Below are 10,620 nucleotides of genomic sequence, written 5' to 3'. Positions count from 1 at the left end.
TTGCACCTTTTCTTACCCATTTTTCAGTAATTATGGACATTCATGCAGAACTCACGAAAAGCTTTTTCTCGCTTTTCACTGCTTTTTACAAACTTTGGTCGGACGTTCACACCTTCTTGAAGCCGAACACCTCCGCTTCCGCTTTTGATGGTGTATATTCGGAAATTCGAACATTTTCTTACCCGCTTTTTACAAACCATTGTCGGACTTTCACACCTTCTTGCAGCCGAACACCACCTCTCCCGCTTTTAATGATGTATGGTCCAGTATTCTTACCTTTTCTGACACAATTTTCAGCAATTATGGTCGGACATTCACACCTACTCACAGCTGAACACCTCCGCTCCCGCTTTTGATCATACATTGACGGGCCTTCGCACCTCATCTTACAAGCTTTTTACAAACTTTAGTCGAACATTCACACCTTCTTGCAGCTGAACACCTCCGCTCTCGCTTTTGATGATGTATAGTCGGGCTTTCGAGCCTTTTCTTACCCGGTTTTTACAAATTATGGTTGGACATTCAGACCTTGCAGCCGAACACCTCCGCTCCTTCTTTTGATCATACATTGTCGGGCATTCGCACCTTGTCTTACCCGCTTTTTACAAACTATAGTCAGACATTCACACCTTGCAGCTGAACCACCTCCGCTCCCTGTTTTGATCATGTATGGTCTGGCAATACTACCTTTTCTTAACCGTTTGTGACTAATTATGGCTGGACATTCACACCTTCTTGCAGTGGAACACCTCCGCTTCCGCTTTTTATGGTATATATTCGGGCATTCGAACCGTTTCTTACCCGCTTTTTACAAACCATGGTCGGACTTTCACACCTTTTAGTAGCGGAACACCTCCGCTTCGGCTTTTTATGGTATATATTCGGGTATTTTAACCTATTCTTACCCGCTTTTTACCAACTATGGTCGGACATTCACACCTTCTTACAGCGGAACACCTCCGCTCCCTCTTTTGATGGTGTATGTTCGGGCATTCGAACCTTTTCTTACCCGCTTTTTACAAACTATGGTCGGACATTCAAACCTTCTTGTAGCCGAACACATCCACTCCTGCTTTTGATGATGTATGGTTGGGCATTCGCACCTTTTCTTACCCGCTTTTTACAAACTATGGTCGGACATTCAAACCTTCTTGTAGCCGAACACATCCACTCCTGCTTTTGATGATGTATGGTTGGGCATTCGCACCTTTTCTTACACCCATTTTTCAGTAATTATGGGTGAACATTCACACCTTCTTGCAGCTGAACACCTCCTCTCCCGCTTATGATCATATGTGGTTTGATATTCGAAAATTTTCTTTCATGTTTTCTAGCAATTATTGATGGATATTCAGACCTTCTTGCAGCTGAACACCTCCGCTCCCGCTTTTGATGGTGTATTGTCGGGCTTTCGAGCCTTTTCTTCCCCGGTTTTTACAAATTATGGTTGGACATTCAGACCTTCTTGCAGCCGAAAACCTCCGCTCCCTCTTTTGATCATGTATCGTTTGACATTCGTACCTTTTCTCACCCGCTTTTTACTATGGTCGGCCATTCACAGCTTCCTCTCCACCATACAAGTATGGTGGGATATTCAAACCCACTTTCATTCGAAGACCTCCGCCCCCACTTTTGTAGATATTTAGTCGGTCATTCGCACCTTACCCGCTTTTGGCAAACTATGGCCTTCTTAAAACCAAACACCTCTGATCTCGCTTTTGATGATGTAAGGTTGGGCATTCAGACCTTGCTTCACCTGCTTTTCACCAAATATAGTCGGACATTCACACCTTCTTCCGTTCCACCTTTTAGTGTGGTTTGATATTCGAAAATTTTCTTCCATGTTTTCTAGCAATTATTGATGGACATTCACACCTTCTTGCAGCTGAACACCTCCGCTCCCTCTTTTGATCATACATTGTCGGGCATTCGCACCTTTTCTTACCCGCTTTTTACAAACCATGGTCGGACTTTCACACCTTTTAGTAGCGGAACAACTCCGCTCCCGCTATTGATTGTGTACAGTCGGGTATTTTAACCTTTTCTTACCCGCTTTTTACCAACTATGGTCGGACATTCAAACCTTCTTACAGCGGAACACCTCCGCTCCCTCTTTTGATGGTGTATGTTTGGGCATTCGAACCTTTTCTTACCCGCTTTTTACAAACTATGGTCGGACATTCAAACCTTCTTGTAGCCGAACACATTCAGTCCTGCTTTTGATGATGTATGGTTGGGCATTCGCACCTTTTCTTACCCGCTTTTTACAAACTATGGTCGGACATTCAAACCTTCCTGTAGCCGAACACATCCACTCCTGCTTTTGATGATGTATGGTTGGGCATTCGCACCTTTTCTTACACCCATTTTTCAGTAATTATGGGTGAACATTCACATCTTCTTGTAGCTGAACACCTCCTCTCCCACTTATGATCATGTGTGGTTTCATATTCGAAAATTTTCTTTCATGTTTTCTAGCAATTATTGATGGACATTCAGACCTTCTTGTAGCTGAACACCTCCGCTCCCGCTTTTGATGGTGTATAGTCGGGCTTTCGAGCCTTTTCATCCCCGGTTTTTACAAATTATGGTTAGACATTCAGACCTTCTTGCAGCCGAAAACCTCCGCTCCCTCTTTTTATCATACATTGTCGGGCATTCGCACCTTTTCTTACCCGCTTTTTACAAACCATGGTTGAACTTTCACACCTTTTAGTAGCGGAACAACTCCTCTCCCGCTATTGATTGTGTACAATCGGGTATTTTAACCTTTTCTTACCCGCTTTTTACCAACTATGGTCAGACATTCACACCTTCTTACAGCGGAACACCTCCGCTCCCTCCTTTGATGGTGTATGTTCGGGCATTCGAACCTTTTCTTACCCGCTTTTTACAAACTATGGTCAGACATTCAAACCTTCTTGTAGCCGAACACATCCACTCCTGCTTTTGATGATGTATGGTTGGGCATTCAAATCTACTTGTTGCTCGCTTTTCATTAATTATTGGTGGACATACACACCTTGTCGCAGCCAAACACCTCCGCTCCCTGTTTTGATCATGTATGGTTGGACATTCGCACCTTTTCTCACCCGCTTTTTACTATGGTCGGCCATTCACAGCTTCCCCTCCAACATACTTGTATGGTGGGATATTAACACCCATTTGCATCCGAAGACCTCAGCCCCCACTTTTGTTGATATTTAGTCGGTCATTCGCAGCTTACCCGCTTTTGGCAAACTATGGCCTTCTTGCAGCCAAACACCTCTGATCTTGCTTTTGATGATGTAAGGTTGGGCATTCAGACCTTGCTTCACCTTCTTTTCACCAAATATAGTCGGACATTTACACCTTCTTGCAGCCGAACACTTCCGCTCCACCTTTTAGTGTTCTATGGGGTATTCACACCTTTTTTTCACCGCATTATGGTTGGAAATTCTCACCCACTCTTATCCGAAGACCTCTCCTCCTGCTTTGGTTAATATATAGTCGGACATTTGAACCTTTTCTTACCCGCATTTTACAAATTATGGTCGAACATTCACACCTACTTGCAGCCGAACACCTCCGCTCCCGCTTTTGATGGTGTATTGTCGGGCTTTCGAGCCTTTTCTTCCCCGGTTTTTACAAATTATGGTTGGACATACGTTTCATTTGACAGGCTGAAGAGCAGTAGGCACAACAGTTCGTTCACAAACCGGATCATTAATCTCATAGACTATTCTACCATCAACAACTTGGAAACCACAATCGACTCTCTAGATGCAGAAAAAGCATTTGATGGAGTGAACTGGAAATTTTTATTCGCAGCATTAAACAAATTCGGGTTTGGGTCACACTTTATCAACTGGATAAGGATATTAAATAGCTCCCCAAATACATGTGTCAGGACAAATGATCAAACTTCTCCAAGCTTCAGTCTGCAGAGAGGTACACGATAGGGTTGCCCACTTTCTCCCTCACTTTTTGCTATTTTCATCAAACCTTTAGCAGCTTCTATCAGACAAGATAGAAATATTAAAGGCATCCAATCCCAAAATATTGAGCATAAAATAAGTCTTTATGCTGATGATGTATTACTTTTCCTTCAGAACTCACAGATGTCTCTCACTCACACGATCACACTCATAAATAAATTCTCAGCACTTTCTGACTACTCTATCAACTGGTCTAAGACCACAGTTCTGCCCATTAACTGTAGGGTCCAGAATATACCTGCGATCACTTTACAGTCAGGAAATATTAGATATTTAGGCATAAACATTTCCTCCAGGCTCTCAGAGCTAACAAAGCTAAATTAAGTGAAATTAATTAATAGCTGAGCTGTCACCTTATCGTGGTGGGGGAGTTTGCGTGCCCCAATGAGTCTGGGAGCTATGTTGCCCGGGGCTTTAAGCCCCTGGTAGGGTCACCCAAGGCAAACAGATCCTAGATGAGGGACCAGACAAAGAACAGCTCAAAAGACTCCTTATGATGAACAAAAAATTTGGACCTCGTGATCCCTTGCCCGGATATGGGACACCGGGGCCTCCCCCCGGAGCCAGGCCCGGGGGTGGGGCCCGGCAGCGGGCGCCTGGTGGCCGGGTCTGTGCCCATGGGGCTCGGTCGGGCATAGCCCGAAATGATGACGTGGGTCCCCCTTCCGACGGGCTCACCACCCGTGGGAGGGGCCAAGGGGGTCGGGTGCGATGTGAGCTGGGTAGCAGCCGAAGGCAGAGGCCTTGGCGGTCTGATCCTCGGCTACTGAAGCTAGCTCTTGGGACGTGGAATGTCACCTCTCTGTTGGAAAAGGAGCCGGAGCTGGTGCGCGAGGCTGAGCGGTTCCGGCTAGATATAGTCGGACTCACCTCAACGCACGGCTTGGGCTCTGGAACCAGTCCTCTTGAGAGGGGTTGGACTCTCTTCCACTCTGGAGTTGCCCGTGGTGAGAGGCGCAGAGCAGGTGTGGGCATACTTATTGCCCCACGGCTGTGTGCCAGTACATTGGGGTTTACCCCAGTGAACGAGAGGGTAGCCTCCCTCCGCCTTCGGGTGGGGGGACGAGTCCTGACTGTTGTTTGTGCCTATGCGCCAAACAGCAGTTCAGAGTACCCACCCTTTTTGGAGTCTCTGGGGGAGGCACTGGAGAATGCTCCTACCGGAGACTCCCTCGTTCTGCTGGGGGACTTCAATGCTCACGTGGGCAATGACAGTGAGACCTGGAGGGGTGTGATTGGGAGGAACGGCCCCCCCGATCTGAACCAGAGTGGTGTTATGTTGTTGGACTTCTGTGCTGGTCATGGACTGTCCATAACGAACACCATGTTCAGACATAAGGGTGTCCATATGTGCACTTGGCACCAGGACACCCTTGGCCGCAGTTCGATGATCGACTTTGTGGTTGTATCATCGGACTTGCGGCCGTATGTCCTGGACACTCGGGTGAAGAGAGGGGCGGAGCTGTAAACTGATCACCACCTGGTGGTGAGTTGGCTCCGCTGGTGGGGGAGGATGCCGATCAGACCTGGCAGGCCCAAACGTATTGTGAGGGTCTGCTGGGAGCGTTTGTCAGAATCCCCCGTCAGAAGGAGCTTTAACTCCCACCTCCGGCAGAGCTTCAACCATATCCCGGGGGAGGTGGGGGACATTGAGTCCGAATGGGCAATGTTCCGTGACTCCATTGCCGAGGCAGCTGATCGGAGTTGTGGCCGTAAGGTGGTCGGTGCCTGTCGTGGCGGCAACCCTCGAACCTGCTGGTGGACACCAGTGGTGAGGGAAGCCGTCAAGCTGAAGAAGGAGTCCTATCGGGCCTTTTTGGCCAGTGGGACCCTGGAAGCAGCTGATAGGTACCGACGGGCCAGACGGGCTGCGGCTTCGGCGGTTGCTGAGGCAAAAACTCGGGCCTGGGAGGAGTTCGGTGAGACCATGGAGAACGATTTCCGGACGGCCTCGAAGAGATTCTGGTCCACCATCCGGCGTCTCAGGGGGGGGAAGCGGCTCACAGTCAACACTGTTTACAGTGGGGACGGGGCTTTGCTGACCTCAACTAGGGATGTTGTGAGTCGGTGGGGGGAGTACTTCGAGGAACTCCTCAATCCTACCAACACGTGCTCGGAAGAGGCAGAGTCGGAGAGCTCGGAGACGGGGCCTCCCATTTCTGGGGCTGAGGTTGCCGAGGTGGTCAAAAAGCTCCTCGGTGGCAAGGCCCCGGGGGTGGATGCGGTCCGTCCTGAGTTTCTCAAGGCTCTGGATGTTGTAGGGCTGTCTTGGCTGACACGCCTCTGCAGCATCGCGTGGACATCGGGGACAGTGCCTCTGGACTGGCAGATTGGGGTGGTGGTCCCCCTCTTTAAAAAGGGGGACCGGAGGGTGTGTTCCAACTATAGGGGTATCACACTCCTCAGCCTCCCTGGTAAGGTCTATTCGGGGGTATTGGAGAGGAGGATCCGTCGGATAATCGAGCCTCGGATTCAGGAGATGCAGTGTGGCGTTCGTCCTGGCCGTGGAACAGTGGACCAGCTCTATACCCTCGGCAGGATCCTGGAGGGTGCATGGGAGTTCGCCCAACCAGTCTACATGTGTTTTGTGGACTTGGAGAAAGCGTTCGACCGTGTCCCTCGTGGAGTCCTGTGGGGGGTGCTCCGGGAATATGGAGTGCCGGACCCCTTGATAGTGGCCGTTCGGTCTCTGTATGACCGGTGCCAGAGTTTGGTCCGCATTGCCGGCAGTAAGTCGGATACGTTTCCGGTGAGAGTTGGACTCCGTCAGGGCTGCCCTTTGTCACCGATTCTGTTCCTAACTTTTATGGACAGAATTTCTTGGCGCAGCCAGGGCGTTGAGGGTGTCCGATTTGGCGACCTCAGAATCGGGTCTCTGCTTTTTGCAGATGATGTGGTTCTGTTAGCGTCGTCAGGCCGTGACCTTCAGCTCTCACTGGAGCGATTCGCAGCCGAGTGTGAAGCGGCTGGGATGAGAATCAGCACCTCCAAATCCGAGACTATGGTTCTCAGCCGGAAAAGGGTGGAATGCTCTCTCCGGGTCGGGAATGAGATCCTTCCCCAAGTGGAGGAGTTCAAGTATCTCGGGGTCTTGTTCACGAGTGAGGGACGAATGGAGCGGGAGATTGACGGGCGGATCGGTGCGGCGTCTGCAGTGTTGCGGGCTCTGCACCGACCCGTCGTTGTGAAGAGGGAGCTGAGCCAGAAGGCGAAGCTCTCTACTTACTGGTCAATCTACGTTCCCATCCTCACCTATGGTCACGAGTTGTGGGTAGTGACCGAAAGAACAAGATCGCGAATACAAGCGGCCGAAATGGGTTTCCTCCGCAGGGTGTCTGGGCTCTCCCTTAGAGATAGGGTGAGAAGCTCAGTCATCCGGGAGGGGCTCGGAGTAGAACCGCTGCTCCTCCGCATTGAGAGGAGTCAGATGAGGTGGCTCGGGCATCTGGTTAGGATGCCCCCTGGGCGCCTCCCTGGGGAGGTGTTCCGGGCACGTCCCACTGGGAGGAGACCCCGGGGGAGACCCAGGACACGTTGGAGAGACTATGTCTCTCGGCTGGCCTGGGAACGCCTCGGGGTCCCCCCGGAAGAGCTGGAGGAAGTGGCCGGGGACAGAGACGTCTGGGTTTCTCTGCTCAAGCTGCTGCCCCCGCGACCCGACCCCCGGATAAGCGGCAGATGATGGATGGATGGATGGATATTAAAGAGAGTAGAGGACGATCTCTCTCGTTGGAAGTCCTTACCTATATCACTTATGGGGAGAGTTACAACCATTAAAATGATGATACTACCAAAAGTTAACTATATGTTCTCAATGATCCCCATAATACCATCTGCTACTTGGTTTAAGTCACTAGATTCATGCATCTCCAAATTTCTGTGGAAAAACACACCACCACGTATTACTTTAAAAACCCTACAGACAGTGGTGGATTAGATTTACCTCATTTTCAGCACTATCCCTTAGCCAATAGGTTACAATATATATCAAAATGGTTTAAAGCTTGTTGTTGTCACAGTTCCCAGAGACGTTGTAATCGTTGAGGATTCTATATTCACTCCCTCATTAGAGGCACGTGTTGCAGATTGATGACACTGAATCTTCTTCTCTGTTCATTGCTGGCATCATTCCCAGCATCGTAAGTGTTCGTGGCATTGTTAGCCTCTTCTTCTGGATCTTGACATCGAGCATCCTTTTGTATTTCTGGTTTGTCAGTCCTCTCTCTTCGTTCACCAGAGTCTTCGTCTCTTTGTCCTTGAGTTTGGTGATTTTTTCTTCTTTTGATGCCTTGACACAGTGTGACACGTGGGAGATCCTTTAACTTGGACTGCTGTCCCTGTGCTGCGAAATGGCTGTGCTGCTCAAATGGTCTCTCCTTCATCATATACACAGTTATTTATACATCACCTTCCACCATGAAGCGTTGTCCCTTTTTGTTTCTCTCTTTGTTCTTAAAATGCTGTTATGCATGTCTAAAACCAATCCATTAAATTAGATCATTTTGGCACTAAAGAGATCTACAATGTGCTTGGTCGCAAAGCTGCTCATCTGTGGTAAACAGCTCTTCAGAAAGGCATTCTTCAATTGATTTCACTAATTTTATGTAATAATTTTGTGATTTCCTACAAAACTACACTTCTTCTCCCATCTGTCTGAGTATTTAATATTGTCTGGGTCCCGTTAAAACATGTATTTTTCCCATCTAATTCCTTGTTTGCTTTAAAACAAGTATTCCCCATTTTCTATCCCTTCAGTAGCCAACCAGTTTGTATGGAGTACACTGGAGCAACTTGACTGATCAGTAAAACACTGCTTTTGTTGTCACCGCAAGGCTTCTCCCGTCGGTTGTTTCACTGAGACACTACTGAGTAACTAGAACTCAACACAGTTTATGCACATAACATTCATATACATACTAACAAACAAACAAACAATTATTTATCGCAATTTTCTCATCTCTGTTTGAACGTACACCCAGGTAAATATTCCTGTAGTCTTCTCATACCGACTATGGACCCATTCATTGTTTAACTTCACTGTTTTGCAAATCCTAATTGAATATTACACATTGACATTGAACTTTACTGGATAAGCAGGTCTTCATTGCATTCAGCAGCCTATATCTGAGCATCTGTGTGTAAGCTGTTCTTCTTTGCATTTATCAGCAGCAAGCAATACTTCATTGCACATCCATATGAAAATAGTAAAACAATTCCAATCTCTGTGTGGCAATTTTAATTTAAACAAGTTGAACTGTGCCTCTGATCATTTAAAAAAGGTGTGTACCAATATCAACTTTTCTCAGGTAATTACTGATCCTACAAAACCAAACTTTAAGAGATCCTTCAAGGTTGTCCCTGATTGGCTCAATCTTAACAAATCAAAGGTAGAAAATCCACAGTATCTGAACTTGGTGTTAGTTATCACTGCTCAATAGCCTGTATCAGAATTGCAAAAATGAAAACATTAGGTCCACGCTTGGTATCTAGATCCTGAAACATCTCCATGAGCAGGCTTTTTTTTTAACTGATCTGTTGAATAGTTATACTTTTTGTAAATCTTCTAATTCCATAGTTGATAAACACGCCCCTTTTAAAAAGTATAGAACTTAGAACAGGTCTAGTCCCTGGCTTTCGGCAGAACTGTCTTCTTTACTTTTTTTTTTCCCCTTATCATGTTCAGCATTATGGCAGCAGAATTGTAGTCTGAATACCTTTGATGCCAAACAGATTTGCTTTGCCAAGGGAAGTTTTATAAATGTAAAGCTCCCCTTGATGCCCATTTATTTATTTCTGTTTACAATATATGACATGTAATAGAACTGAACTGGACCGGGGGACAAGGAAAGAAGAAGAGGAAGGAAGAGGAAACAGAACAAAAATAGAAACAAAAACCAGACAACCAGCTGCTACACCTGTAAAAAACAAAACAGACAACAATCCATGGCCTCTGAGGGGAATCCAGCCTTAGCACCAGGAGCACCTGAAAGCAGACAAGCAGAGAAAAAACAAACACACAAACAAACAAAAACAAGCACAAGAAGCGGCAATCGCATACAACACAGTTGTGGATATAGATGACCTGAGACGACATGATAATACATCAACTGCTTAGCGACCATGCTACTGGACTAATGAATGTGGTTGTGTGTGTGTGAGAACATGCAACACCCATGGCACAGGACCTACATGATAACCGTGCTTTGTTATGAGTGTATAAGCGTACAGGGCCACAATCCACAGCCCCCCCAAGAAATCAGAAGCAGGCAGAGAGGGCCACAAGACCCAGGCCACCAGCAGCCCCCACAGAGCACAGAACCCAGGAAGCCCACCGCAGGGGCAACCAAGCATCCACCCAGAAGACTGCAGAGGAAGCCCCGGGAAAGAGCCCCCATAAGCATAGGGCAGAGGCCCTCCGGGAGCCAGGGTTAACAGCCCACCAACTTCGCCAGGCCCCAGCCGCCCAGACATGGGCCGTGCACTGGACCCGGGCCCCAGGAGCCCGAGCGCCCCCAAACCCCCCGGCAGAGGCTCCACCCAATACCCAGGAGGGCCAAGCGCCCCAGACAGCCACACAGTGGATCAGCGCCTGCCCCAGCACCCCTGGCCAAGTGCCCTGGGAGTCAAGACGTGCCCACAGGTG

Source organism: Leuresthes tenuis, unplaced genomic scaffold (assembly GCF_036924035.1).
Source record: "Leuresthes tenuis unplaced genomic scaffold, fLeuTen1.0.hap1 SCAF_19, whole genome shotgun sequence".
Lineage (NCBI taxonomy): Eukaryota > Metazoa > Chordata > Actinopteri > Atheriniformes > Atherinopsidae > Leuresthes > Leuresthes tenuis.
Note: the sequence above shows the minus strand (reverse complement) of the source record.